Below are 14,940 nucleotides of genomic sequence, written 5' to 3'. Positions count from 1 at the left end.
TGTCGTAGAGAGCAGTGCTTTGCAAACTTATCTTTGGTGAAGAATTAAAAAAAAAAATCTGTCCCATAGCTATGTATTTGAAAATACAAAATATAAGCCCAATTTTTTTCTTAATAGGTTCAATAGACATAAAATTACATTTCAATAAATCTGGTCAGAACACACAATACCTGTAGAAAAAGGAAAGAAGGCGTGCTGTCACTTAATTAGGGAGAACCTCCCAGTTCCCCACTGAAAGCACTGTGGCATGATCATTACGTGAGCAGGACGCTGCTTGCGCAGGGCTCTCTGCAGCATGCTGTGGTGGGCAGAATATGGGGATGAGGGCAGAAATAGGAGGGTGGGGACTGTCGGGAACAGTTTGTCCCTGAGGACTGCACCGGGAGTAGTAATGGTGCAGACACCCGCAGCCATGGACCAGCGCCTTTAAACAACTGAACTTCCCCCCGTGTTTCTGCTCTCCAGTGATCTATAATTACATTAAATCCAGAATGCTGACCCAAAGGCACTGAAAGGTATTTAATTTTTAGAATGATTATATTAACTAAATTGTTCTTAAGGCAGTGAGGTGCTAGTACAGGGTTAGCTGAGAATCACAAGGTTGTGATACTCTATTCAGTATACACACCACCTTGCTTTTAAACTCAGTGTTGTCTGAACCTCACTTTGAACAGGAATTATCTAGGGAACTTGTTAAATGTGATGATTCCTGGGCAGCATTTCCAGAGATTCTGGTTCGTTATGTCCTGGGCTGCAGTGGAAGCTGAAAAGAGCTTTTAATGAGCTTGCCTGATGATTCCAGTACAGTTGACCTGGCTCCCAGGTGTTGAGAATTGCTGTTCCTAAAATCCCGGCAAAGTGAATTATCTCGCTGATTCTGTGCTACTAGTGTGGGAAAGCATGCTTCATATGAAATAATATTTAAAGCATTTGTAGATGGATATAGAATCTTGTCAGAGAAATATACAATGTGCTACTCTGCACTTAATAATTGTACCAAAAATCCAACCAGCTTGTGGAAAAAAACCTGCAAATCACCTTACATAGCTTTCAACTATATTTAAAGACATATGCATGTAACGACTGGCGTTAACATTAATATTGGTGCTAGTACAGGGTTAGCTGAGAATGAATACATCCTATTTCTGCCCCCATGATCAAGCAGCTGATTATAGATGTTTGTCATCAAAACAAAGAGTAGATCTTTGTGAACTGTGTTGAACATTAGGCAGATGTTGACCTTGGCCAACGTCCATGCTTTCACCATTGCATGTGTGCATTTGAATGCTTATGGCAGTGATTAATGCAGTTCACATTAATTGTTCATTACTCATTAGCCATTCCGGTAATTCTCAACAACAACCCTAAAATGTTATCTCCATTTTATGGGTGAGGGTACTGAGGCCTATAGAGCTTAAGGACATTAACTTATAAGTAACAAAACTGAGCTCTTCAGCTGGTGTGTACTTGTCCTTCCATCCACTGGTTTTGGGAGCCTGGAAATACGCATCTGCACTCGGAGGGGAATCCCTTTTGAGTCTCCAAATACCTCCTCTTGCACCGAATACTCCAAAGCAGTTTAAGGTAAAATCCCAGGAAATTGTGAAGAGGGCACAGGTTGTGGTTCCTGCTTTCTAGTCCTATTCTTGGATCCCTCCATTTCCAGGTACCTAGCATTTCAATGCTTTCTCCTGGTTACGCGTTTCTCTTGCAGCCTGCCTGTGATGGCTGATTTTATGTATCAGTGAAGACTGGATCAGGGGGTGCCCAGATATTTGACTCAGTGTTATTTCTGGGTGTGTCTGTGAGAATGTTCTGGGTGAGGTTAGTATTTGAATGCATGGACTGAGTAAAGCAGATCGCCCTCCCCAATGTGGGTGAGCTTCATCCAACCCATCTAGGGTCTGAATAGAACTAAAGGGCAGAGGGAGAATTCACTCTCTGCCTGACAGCTCAGATGGGACATCGATCGATTTTCTGCCTTTGGACTGGGACCATTGGACCTCTGGTTCTCAGGCCTGTGCACTGGAATTGAACTACACCACTGGCTTTTCTAGGTCTCCAGCTTGCAGATGGAAAATTGTGGGACTTCTCAGTCTCCGTTATCACGTAAGCAATCCTTTATAATAAATCTCATATACATATATATATATCCTTATAATACATTAACCAATAGGACATTGGTTTATATGTATGTAGATGTGTATGATATATAACCTATATATAATATATGATAACCTATTGGTTCTATTTCTCTGGAGAACCCTGGCTAATATATTGCCCTGACTGCCACTGTCCTATAACATGTACCTTTCTATATTCTCTTCATTAAAACTTATCTGTTCTCTGTCCCATTCTCTCATCTTTTGCTGTCTCTTAACTGTCAGCCGATTAACCAAATACACTAATCTATTATTCAGGGGCAATGTCCTCTTCTTGCAAGGTACATAGTTACATTGGGGCAAGAACTCCTTGGATCCATGTCTGAACCTGAGGGAGTGTTGACAGACATCTCAGACGGTGTGACAAGTTTGTGGTGGTGACAGAAGCTCAAATCATACCTATATGCCTCCTTCATTGACTAGGATTCTTTCAACCCAACAGCTATTTAGTTAGCGACAGGCCCCCCAGGGGCCTCTGCAGCTAAAAGCAGGCTGTTATCCAAACCTATCTACGGGTCTCTCTCTCTCCTGGCCACATCGGAGCCCGTAACTGAGGGAATCCCTAGCTTTTAAAAGCAAACAGGAATGAGGGGAATTCGGGAACAGTTGAGATTTGTCAGGGAGATTGGCCGGTGGCCCTGATCCTGATCTTTGTGGACATCTTCTGTGAGGCAGCTCCAGCTGCTCTTTGGCCTCAGAGAGCAGTTCCAGTGAAGAACAGTCACTGTCATGCTCATTCCATCAGCTTCCTCATCAATGGCTCTGTATGAAATGTTAGAATATATTTTGTAAGTGAAGATCAAATTAACACCTGGAGCTATTTCTGGGTTTATGAATCAAAGATTACTCTTTATATTGCTTATTCTCTTGGCCCTTAGAAATTTAATTTAGCAAGCTTTTAAGTTACCTGCAAAAATGAAAGTTTTAGTTAATTAAATCAATTAAGGGAAAATTTGGCCTAATTCCCATTTATCCATTTGGACCATGCAAAGCACAGATTTTTTTATTTTATTTTATGAAAACCATCCCTTAAATACTATAATATGAATTGTAGGGGGCATGTAATTCTGTGACAATATAATCTAATACAGACTGATGTAAAATGTTTCATTTCCATCCCACCACAGCAAATATAAGAAAGGGCACTTTAATTTATGTACCATTGGTGAGGACATTTGAGGAAATGACATCTATTTTCTTGAAAAGAAATCATAGCCAGAGTTTTAGAATGATCTTCTCAGACAAATTTGAGCTTCTGAAAGAATAAAGCAGAGGTTTTACATTTGATTTTCAAAGAAAAAGACAAAGTGTAATTAACACCCATTCATCTATCATGTTGTCATATTTATTTTAAGTCTGTATTAGTAAAATATTTAATATCTATACAATTGTACCCTTTATTAGAGCTGTGTGAACTTGGGCAAGTCCCTTAATCTCTGTGTCTGTGCATCGGTTACTTCATCTGTAAAATGAGGATAATACTGCCCAGTACTCACGGGGTTGCTGAAGGTATTAAACAGGTGGCGACGTGCAGAGCTGAGAACAGAGCCCACAGCACTGATGCGCGGTTGCCGGCCACTGTCGTTGCCCCTCCCCCATCCCATTCTGCGCCCAGAGGCAGCCATTCCCGAGTTAGCCCATCCTTCCAATCGGTGTTTGTGTGCCTGTCATACATGATTGTTATGTCTTTCAAAATCGACCTAACTGTATGAAGTTTACGTGTCTTGCCATCCTGTGTACACCATCCTTCTTGCTATTCTTTTCTCAGTGCTAGGTTTTGAGCTCTTCTGCGTTGAGAGAGAGAGAGATCAAGTTCATCCATTTTAATGCCACTATAATATTTGGCTAGCTGAATATTCAACCGTTTCTCTTCTCATGGACATTTAGTTTACGTCTGTTTTTTTGTAACTGTAAAGAATGCTGCCATGAGCACTTGTGGACTTGTCACCCTGCGTATAGAAGTGAGAGTGTCTTCTATATGGGGCTTCCCAGCCCTTTTCACTTAGGTCACCCTGCCAGATGTCACTGTGCCTCTAAACCAAAGCAGCCCTAAGGGCTGAAGAGGGCAGCATCTTGTGACACAGCCACAATCCATTTACCCTTGTAATGCAGGCCGTTGGGAGGCTCTGTCCCAGAGGGTTGGTCTTCAAATTAGGGTATGTGCCCTGCACCAATACCACCCACCCCATCCATCACACAGATAAACATGGACACAGGCCCCACACTTACGCATGGACATCTATACACCTACACACATTCGCATTTGTGCATGTACACACACACACACACACACACACACACAGAGGGACTTACCCTGTATGAATGGTGGGTGGTTAAAGCAATTGACTTCCAGATCCTGAACTTGACCTGCTTGAAGGCCACTTGCAAGCTCCCACCTCTTCATCCACTATCTCCTTATTGCATTTTACAGAAAAAAGGTCTCTGACACCTCCAGGATCTTCATATAGTATTATTGTGCCCCAAAGGGACAATTCAAAATACTGGAGTCCACACAGTATCCTTTAATTGAGGGCCTATAAATTTGCAATAGAGCTTCATGTCTTTCCTGGCACATATTTCTGTTAAAGGCAAAAACTTGGGTGGAATTTGAAATCCAGATAAAACACAGATGTCCAGTTAAATTTTAATTTCAGATAAATGAGTCATTTCGTATTACTTTTAATATAAGTATGTCCTGAAGTAATATGCCTCAATATGTGCCAGGGGTACACACTTATATTTAAAAATTATTTGTTGTTTACTGAAATTCCAATTTAACTGGGAATTCTCTGTGCGTGTAAGTGAATGAGTGTTAGCTAAACTTGGCAAACCTAGTGGAATTACAGATAGTATTGTGACCCATGAAGAGATCTGAATTTAAATATATTGTAGAGTGGGCTGGACAGATGGACATATTTTGTTTAATGATTTCTCATCTTCCTTCTCCTGATTGTCAGAAGACGCATCCTGCCAGAGGGGGACTCCCGTGAGAACAAATTAGGTAAGAGGTACAGAGGCCATTGTGTCTTACTCTGTTGGGACAGTGAACTCATGGCAACTCCTTGGTCTTTATCCATCTGTGTTGGACTAAGAATACTCAGGAATTGCAGACAGCATGCTGGGGAACACCTGCTGTGAGCAGCTCAGCCTGCATTTCTCACTGGGCAGGAGAAAGTCTGGAGACTAGGCTGATTCACCAAGGCTCAGCTTTCACCCACCTGCATTATTGGCACGATTTAAGGGGGAAGGAGGTAAACAATTCTGTGTTTATTTCCTAGAGATCAACAATATACCTCTGAGTAAAAGAAACTTACATTGGGAATGTTAGTGTTTTATATTTTATTGAACATTTATTCAGACTTGTAGAAGAAGCATTTCTATTACCTTTGCAAAAAGAGGATTGATATTATAAATTCATATACACTCCTCATTTGGACTCAAATTTCCTGCTTGTTGTCATCCATCAACCACTCCTCTATCATGTTCATTTCTATCATGTATTTATTAGATTTATAAAACTTAGTTTATGGAGTGGTATTTATTATAAAAATGTACTTATTAATATGCTGTTGGTAAGCATCACACTACGTCTGGCCTCATTCCTTTTATTTTGTTGTTAATTTACAATGAGCCCTGTTTCATTTTAACAATAAGCAATGTTCATATCTGGATACATGAACTAAATGAAAAAACTGCCCCATTCATTTCATGAAAAGATGCATTTCCAATAAACTTTCACATTTTTACATTTAATAATTACCAAAATTTACAGTATATTTAGTTTTTGATCAATGGTAATTTAGTAGTAATAAATGTAATAGTAATTAAATATAATAAGACAGTAATATTTAAATTACTATTTAAAATAGTCATCTAATGGTAATTTTCTAAATAAAAAATTTCTTTAACCCTCAGTCTTAAAGGCACAAGAAAAACATCTCACAATTTATTATTTCATAAACATTTTTGTAACAGAAATAGGATAGGGTGATTAATAAAAGACATTCAAGCATAAAAATATATTGCATTAAGATAAACTATAGTGGTGACATGGGATGGAAATGCAAATTTTAAGAAAGGTAAAATATCCAATGTTAAAGAAGAGCTGTTTGTGTATTTTAAAAAATAGGTATTATTTATCTTATGCCACTTTTGAATAAATTTAAAATAATGACATCACAGTCTTATTTTTTAAATGTCAGTATTTAGGACAATTGCAAAATTACATCTTTTGCAGCTAGAGATCAGGGACCTTGGGGTCTCATTTATAATTTAAAAATTTACATGTCTATTTAAAAATTTGCAAGTAGGCTGCATAGTTTCTCAAAATTATTTGATAGCGTACATGTGCAAAAAATGTAGGTGCCCAGCAGCTCTATGGTGTGCCTGAAGAGGGACTGCTGTGGAGGAGGTGTGTGTATCCTTAGCTAGATTCTGCCAAATTCTAAGTGGTTGCCCCATTTTACACTCCCACTAGCAGTGTATGAGAATTCTCATATTTTGACATTTTCTCAAACACTTAGTATTGTCAACTTTTAAGGTTTGCAAGTCAGAGGTGTAAAATGCTCTCACCTCATGGTATTAAATTTGCACTTCCCTGGAGAATGGTGAGGCTGAACTTTTCATGTGTTGTTCAGCCATTTGTATTTCCTCCTCTGTCGCTTGCCTTCTAGATCTTTGCCCATTTTTCAATTGTTAATGTACATATGTGTTATGTAGGGAACTGGTTTTCACAGCATGTGACTTTTGTTACTTATTTCGAGGAAAACAGCATTTAACTTCCTTTACCCTTCCTAATTCTCCACCTAGTCCTTAATTAGCTCCAAATTCTTTCTTCAACAAAGTATTTATGTTCTTGATCTGTTACTAGTAGGTGTCCTCTACCTAAATTAACTGCTGAATTTCCTTTTCATATAAAGCATCAAACCACATGGACACTTCTGATGACACGATGAGAATTACATATTTTAACGTGGCTAAATGTATAGGTCACTTGATACGACATAAATGCAACTTGTCACATTACTAAAAACCTAATGGGAATCTTTTACAGCCATTTACAATAAATGTGCTTTAGAAATATAGTTAATAATGTGAAAAGGAAACTAATGACAGTTTCGAGAGGAAAACTACAGGTAAGAAGCTGCATTATATAGCAGTGAAGTCCCAATTTAAAAAAAGCATATGTGTAAGTGCTTGCATGGGTATGTATATGTACATATATGTGTATGTGTGCATATCAAACTGTTAAAAGTGGACATTGACATTACAGGTGATTTTTTACTTTTTAAATAATTTTCTATGTTTTCAAAATGTTAATGGTAAGTACATTTTTAATATTAAGTGGCATTTACAGATTATTCTTATCCATTTCCTTATAATTGTCTGCATTTTCCAAGTGTTGAGAGAATGTAGAATTAGTAAAAGCATCGATCAGTTCAAGGTATTTGATATCATTGTGCTGAGAGGCTGCCTCAGTGGCCTCCTGAGTTCCTAGACGTTTGTTCCAATACCTCTATAGACCTGAATATATATACGAGTGTGTGTGTGTGAAGAAAGAATATACATGTTCTAATTGAATTTTTACAAGAGAGTGGATTATTACCAAAACATAATTTGCATATGTTTACCTTAACTACTCACCACGGACTACAATGAAACTGAACTTACTTGTCCTTCAAAACACAAGCACTAGAATTTTATCAGATGGCTCTTACAGAAGCAAATTCATATCCTTAAAATATGGAGATGAAATGATTAATAACACTGGACAATTCTGTTCAAATTTAAATAGTAAATTTACTGTACCTTCCTCTTGTCAATATGGAAATCTAGAGATACTAAAATGTAATTTACATATACTTAAAGAAAATGACTTTTGCTTAATACAGTACAAAGCCATTGAATGCTTACCCCATGACATGAGTCTCTTCTTGAACTACCAGATACCACTGAGAGGAGTGAGTGAGTTATCGGAGGTGATTTTAATTTAGATTGCTAAAACATTTCCATAGACATAGAAGTCTGAGTTGATTAAACTTTAAACTTATCTGATTAAAGCACTTACTGTATTATGGTTGAGGTTACAGGAAAGTACTTCAATTGATGGGATAATTATGAATTAATAGGGGAGGATATGACTTAGAAAATTTGTTTCAATTATTTAAGTGATTGCTGTACAAAGGATATTAAGACACTGAAATTGTCTTGACATCATATCAAATTGCCAGGCAGAAGCTTGGAAGATGAATAGCTTCATGGTGCCTATGATGCCTAATTATTTTCTGACACATTGTTCACTTAGCTTAAGAGATAAAAGAAAAAATATGAAAATTCAGCTAAAGAAATGGAATATTATTGGCAACGTGTCCCAAGCTCATTTCCTCAGCTATTTTTAGAGACATCCCCAGCAAAGGTGTCATTAGGTATCCTAAATGGATCTTCCTCACTGGGAACCCTTGTTTTGTTTGTAGTTTCTAAGACGTTCTGTAGTTAGCCTTCCTGGTTGATGAGCGTGATTAATGGACAGTTACACATAGAAGGAGTTTACCTCCATGGAAGATGTTGTTTTCAGCTCAGGGTCAATCTGAGAGTCATGCCTTTTGCCCAAAAGCTAAGAAATGAAACCTTCCTTTATGCTGTAAAATGAATCAGAACAGGAACATGGGCTAAGCGTTGATAGAAAAGCTAGAGATATTTTTTGGGGGCGGGAAACCATTTAAATATTTTCTGCATGTTCATGTGCTTAATTAAGTTAATTGTATTACAAAACTGTACATAGATCTTGTTGCAACTTGGGGCCAGTCATTCTAATAGAATCGTTGGCATCTCTATAAAGGCCTGTATTAAAGAACTCTTCCATTAATTGTGACAGACAGGTGTCAGTTCTGGTGAACACCCATTGAGTATAGATGTAGAGAATTTTGGAGTCCGAAGTGGAGAGGCCAGTTGTAAAGCTCTTTCTTTAACCCATGAGCAGTGCTGCTCTAGCCGGCCTTGGCTGCTATCCACTAGTGAAACACTTCTCAGTTCCCACTGGCAGCCTGATATCGAACAGTGTGTAGGCTTACACTTCTAGTTTCTCTTGCTATCATCTCTTCAACATTCATCTTTTTTTTTCAGATACCAGGGGGAAGTTAAGTTTTAAATCGACTGATAACGTCAGGCATGGCTATAATAAGTTGCTTCCACAGAGATTATAGAAAATAAAATTCTTAAATTATATTATTCAGATCTATGAGAATCTAAGATTGGCTATCAGGTTTTTTAGGGCAGAGGTAGGTTCCTTCCTCCCTCCTTCCCTCCTTTCCTTCCCTTATTCCATATAGAATTTGAGGTTTCTAAGCCTAAGCTGCAGGGCTATAAAGAGGAGAGGCATGCTGGTTCTATTTTGGCATTTTATTTCTGCCAGTACCTTAGCAAGGCAGAGACTGACTCATGCTCCCTCAGCATCTTGGCTCTTCTCTGATTAGGGTTCACGTGTCACAGTGAGGACAGGGAGAGAGAGGTCCTAAGTAGTAAGACCCTCTCTGTGAGATCCTGGGCAAGTCATTTCTATTTCTTACCTACATAATAGGAATTATAACATATCTGTCTCAGAGTATTACTGAAGCATCAAAGATAATGATGACGCTCCCTGTCACTGTGAAGTGCTATACTTCTACCAGAGTGAGTGTATCCGCTGATGTGTTTGTGGGATAGACATACAGGAAAGCGTTGCATATCTTTCCTTCAGGGAGAAGAGTGCTGTATTTTTAAGCTTTAATTTTACTTAGATATAAGTATAGACATTTGATGATGAACAGGATCTACCTAGATTTAGGCATGGTGAATCAACCAATACTTCATAGTTTTTTTAAATCTGGTACTTTAAAGAAAAACTTATAATAATAACAAGTAGCATGTTTGTGTCCCTATGATATGCTTAATGTTTAAAATGGGTTATTTTGTTTAAGCCTGAAATAACCTTATCATCAAGATTCTATTATCTCCATTTTTATATGGGAAAACTGAGGCATAGAGAGACTAAATCACTGGTCCAAGATCTCATAAGTGATAGAAGCAGGATTTAAACTGACTTGAGACTCTGTGCTCAAACCACCCACCTCCCTCTGCACATACACGGATTTATAATCAAAATGTGCTGAATATTTAACTCAAACAGAGTTAGATAAGCTGGTTAAATATGCCCTTATGAAAGAATTTTTACTCCTCTTTACTCATTTAGAACTCATCAGAAGCAACAAACAAGAATGAAAATTAGGGGGAAAACCCTTCATAGTCAATGAAACAATAAAATCATCACAACTTCAACCTGAAATCTATGAGGCATATCTGCCCCCGATTTTATTTTGGCTGAAATAAGGGCATGAGAGCAGAAGCATGCAGATTTCCCTCAAATGTCCCAAACCCACAGACCCATCCTGCAATTCTCCAGGTTCTTAGGATGCCTGTGGCTGTGGCAGGACCCGGCGCGTAAGGGCGGGTGCCCCGTGGAGCCCCGGTTGATAGTCTCGGTGGCAGGGAGGGCATGTCTGAAAGAGAAGCCTCAGGGACACCCTGTGATTGTCCACAGCACCCCACCAGCAGCAGGATAAAGGAGAGCAGGGAAGCAGCATTCACCTGCTCACGGCAGAGAAGGGACGCGGTCGGCAGCTGTGCCAAGCCTCAGACACAGAGGGGAGCACGCGCCTCCGGGCGGCTGGTCTCCCGCCTTTGAACTTGCCCGCTGGCCAAGTGCTCCCCGCGCACCGCAGCCTGGCCCTCCCCGCACCTTCGCAGCTCCTGCTCTGAACCGGCCCAGGCTTCTCAGGTCCTAGTTCTAGGGATGGCAAGAAGAGGCGCTTGGGAGGGAGCAGAAGAGCCAGAGCTGTGATTCGAATCTTTGTTCAGCTTTTGGCTTTTCCACGTAGGTCCTGGAAATGTGAGTCGGGAGGATGACAGTGGGTCGTGGGAAATTACACAAGTGGAGCCACTTCGAACAGAGTTGGAGCTGCCACCCCGCAGGAACTGCCTTGCACACCTTCCTCCTCAAGCCTCTGGAGCATTTAAACCGGGCAAAACCGCCTTTGCACTGGGCCAAAGCTGCGTTGCGTTCCAAACTATTTGCAGAGCCAACAGGAAAGCAGACATTCTGACGATGGACTGAAAATTAAAGACATTCTTTAGAATAAGCACTACCATCAATAGCTAAAGAATAACTTAGCTTATTTGTACCTATAGAAACTCATTCCTTGGCTTATTAACACCAGCAGAAATTCCTTTCTTCGTGTAATCATTTCCCTTTCTCATACCCCCCCCCCCCCCGCCTGCACCTCCTCATCAGAAACCACTTGCGTTTCTGCCTGAATCAGTGCTTCCTGAATAGCTATTCTCTTGGATCTCAGATAAGTGCTTGTGGCCTCTCACTTTGGCCTTTTATTTTTAGGTTAACAGGGCAATCAGAGCTTAATAGATTGTCTGGTTACCGGCACAGATCGGTTCTGATATTCGGCAACACTCAAGCTCTAGATCCCAACCTGAGACTTTCCCGATCACTTTATTCTGCCTCCTGCATGACCCGGAGCCTGAGTCACCCCCCCCCCCCCCCAGCACCCCTTGGCTACACCTCTTTTGGTTCTAACTGATGTTGCCCCTGTTTGTCCCCGGGTGTATTACTCACCAGCTGTCATTACCGCTTCAGCATTTCACTGGGCGGAGGAAAAATATTCCACCGTGATGCTGAGCAGAAGCGTTCCCTTCGTGACCTTTTACTCGGAGGGAAGGCTGGGGAAGAGGGAGGGACCTGTCTGCTGCTGGGAGGGATCCACAGGAGGGGCCGCATCGATTCCAGCGTCTTTCATTGTTTTTGTATGTTATCAGGATCGTTGGAGATGCGCACCCTTTTGAAGTGGATGGAGAGGTCCAGATGGCTGTTTCCTTTTATTCTGATCAAAACTGTCAGCTTAGCGTACACACCAGAGCTTCTGGCCCACCATGTGGGTTGTGACAGGCTTGGTGAGACCGTGTCCACAGCCCTAAACCTGAATTTACATTGTGTCTTACTCTACACCACTCTCCCCCTCCCGCATTTAAGCTAATAGATGACCTCATTTGAAGAAGAATCACTGTTTTTATTTTAAAAGAAGTAGAGAAATGGACATCACAAAATGAATCATCCCCCCAAATAGGAAGAGTTCAGACAAATAGTCTGTATATTTTCAAAAAAAAAATTGTAATGAGTTTTGATAAAGGGAACTCAAAGGATTCTGAGATTATAATACATCAAACAGAAAAGAAATAGTGTCCGTAGACCTTAGGCAAGAACTGCAGGAAAATAAAATCACTGTAGAGATGAAAAACACTTTAGAAGCAACAAGAATAAAGTAAACATTAAGTGCAGGTGCCCTTATTGTGAAATCACAGCAGAGACATGAGTGCTGGACAAGCCTGAGTACTCACAAAAACCAAAGGTAAAATGCAAAGATATTAAAAAGAGTATAAGAAAGCGGTCAAACTGGAAGACAGAGGAAGCATAATCAACATAAGTATAATTGATTTTCTGAAGAAGAGAACGGAATAAATGGAATAAGAATTTGTGCATTTAAGGAATACTTATTGCATATCTATTATGTAACTCTAGACATAGGGGGGAAATATTAAATGAAAATATATTAGAAGATAGCTTTCCTGAACTAAATAAAACGAAGTTGGGATAAGATATTGTTTATCCTAGAAAGAAAAAAAAATTTGATATAAAATAATTGAAATTCTGCCCGGCTGGAGCGGCTCAGTTGGTTGAGTGTCATCCTGTGCAATGAAATGTTGCCGATTCGATTCCCGGTCAGGGCACATGCCCAGGCTGGGAGTTGATCCCTGCTTGGTGCACATACAGAAGGCAACTGATGGATGTTTCTCTCTCACATTGATGTTTCCCTCTCTCTCTCCCTTCCTCTCTAAGCATGTCCTCAGGTGAGGATTAAAAAAAAAGAATAATTGAAATTCTGACATACCTAGGGGATTAATTGAATTTTAGGAATAAAAATTTCCAATGGTCAGAAAATGAATTTTTTTTTTCTTTCTAGGACTATTTAGTACTAAAATTAAATTGGCCAATATTAGAAACCTAGACAAATATATCTGTGTGTGTGTGTTGAATTGTTGGCACTATGTAAATTTTTACTTTTCCTCTGTCTTTATGTAAGTGTGTGATTATATATGTGTGAGTTAAATAAATGATTGGTACTATGACTCTAAACATTTTTATTAAAAATAGTAGATAGTGTAAGTTCATTTTGCAGAAGTCTGTCCTCCCTCCTTCCCTCCCTCCCTCCCTCCCTCCCTCCCTCCCTCCCTCCCTCCCTCCCTCCCTCCCTCCCTCCCTCCCTTCCTTCCTTCCTTCCTTTTTTATATCATTTATCTATTTGTATCTCTTTCTCTCAATTCTTCTATTCATCCAACCATGCATACATTTATGTGTGACAAATATATATATGTGTGTGTATTTAGAGAGAGAGGTGCTTGTGTGTGTGTGTGTGTGTGTGTGTGTGTATACAGGGTGGGGCAAAAGTAGGTTTACAGTTGTGAGTACCAGAAACAAGAGTTTATTCTTGTATTATTATTAATTGTGTTATTTTCCATACAAACAAGTAAACTTACTTTTGCTTCACCCTGTGTCCTGTGTGTGTGTGTGTGTGTGTGTGTGTGAACTAAGAGAGAGAGAGAGAGAGTTATCTGATTTGCCTGAAATGATGTCCACCATGTAGTAACAATACTAATTTCTAGTAGATGGGATATTAGGGTGCTTTTTTATTTTCTCTTTTTCCTGCTCTTCCACATTAATAGTCATTCTTTTCTATTCTCTACACATAAAGAATTATACAAAATTAACTCCTAGTGTGTTATGCCATTTTATCTTTAGACAGACTTGCACCAGCATTGAATTTTGTACTTGGCCACGAGGGAGCTGGCAAAGCTAATTAACTAGAGGTGGGCCTTGGTCTCTGCCCGCGCCCTGGCCCCTCACCCGCTCCCCATCTCCGTGGGTCCCCCCGTGGGGACGGCTCTCATGTCCTAAAGAGCCGCCGCTCTTGCTGCTCTCTGGCCGGGAGGCCGGGAGGCGCCTGCCCTCCCCAGGAGATACCCGTCACCGCCTGTCGTGCCAGTTTCCCGTTCGCTCGCTCTCGGTGCCTCCCTCTCCTGCCGTGTGCTGCCCTCTGCGTCTTTCCTCCTCGCTTCCTCTCCCTGCCTCCCTGCCCTTTCCCTGGCGACTGCTTCCCGTGCTCTGGCCTCAACTGATTCCTCTTGGACTTTCTCCTCGACTTTCTCACTCAGATGGTGGGGCCATTCGTCACACTTGTAAGGAAAGCCTGTCATCTTGCCCAGGGATGACTGACGTGTAAACTATGCCACAAGAGTTGGTCTCCTCCCCAAGCTGCCCCCCCCCTTCTGATGCTCAGGAGTAATTGAGAGCATCTTTAGTAGAAGCCACAGTGCCTGAGATCAGGGCAGGCAGGCTGCGTGGCTGGGCCCATGACCAGTGGCAAGCACAGTGGCCGACAGGACTAGCCCGTAGGTGCTTTATCTCCCACGCGCCCTCTCTCTGCAGGCGCATTTGCATTTGCAGAGGGGCTACTGTACCTCACTGACTTCTGCCCCCTGTTTGTGCAGGACCTGTCTGCTACTGACAGAGCTCTTCTCCCATTATTTTTGAGAATTTCCAGGGGTGTTCTTACCTGTGCTCATGTAAACACCCCCGTATCTTCTCTTCTGGACTCATCTTGCTGCCCAAGAAGCCCCT

Source organism: Miniopterus schreibersii (assembly GCF_964146895.1).
Source record: "Miniopterus schreibersii genome assembly, chromosome: 14".
Taxonomy (NCBI): Eukaryota; Metazoa; Chordata; class Mammalia; order Chiroptera; family Miniopteridae; genus Miniopterus; species Miniopterus schreibersii.
The sequence above is the reverse complement of the archived record's forward strand: the minus strand, read 5'-3'. Positions refer to the sequence as shown.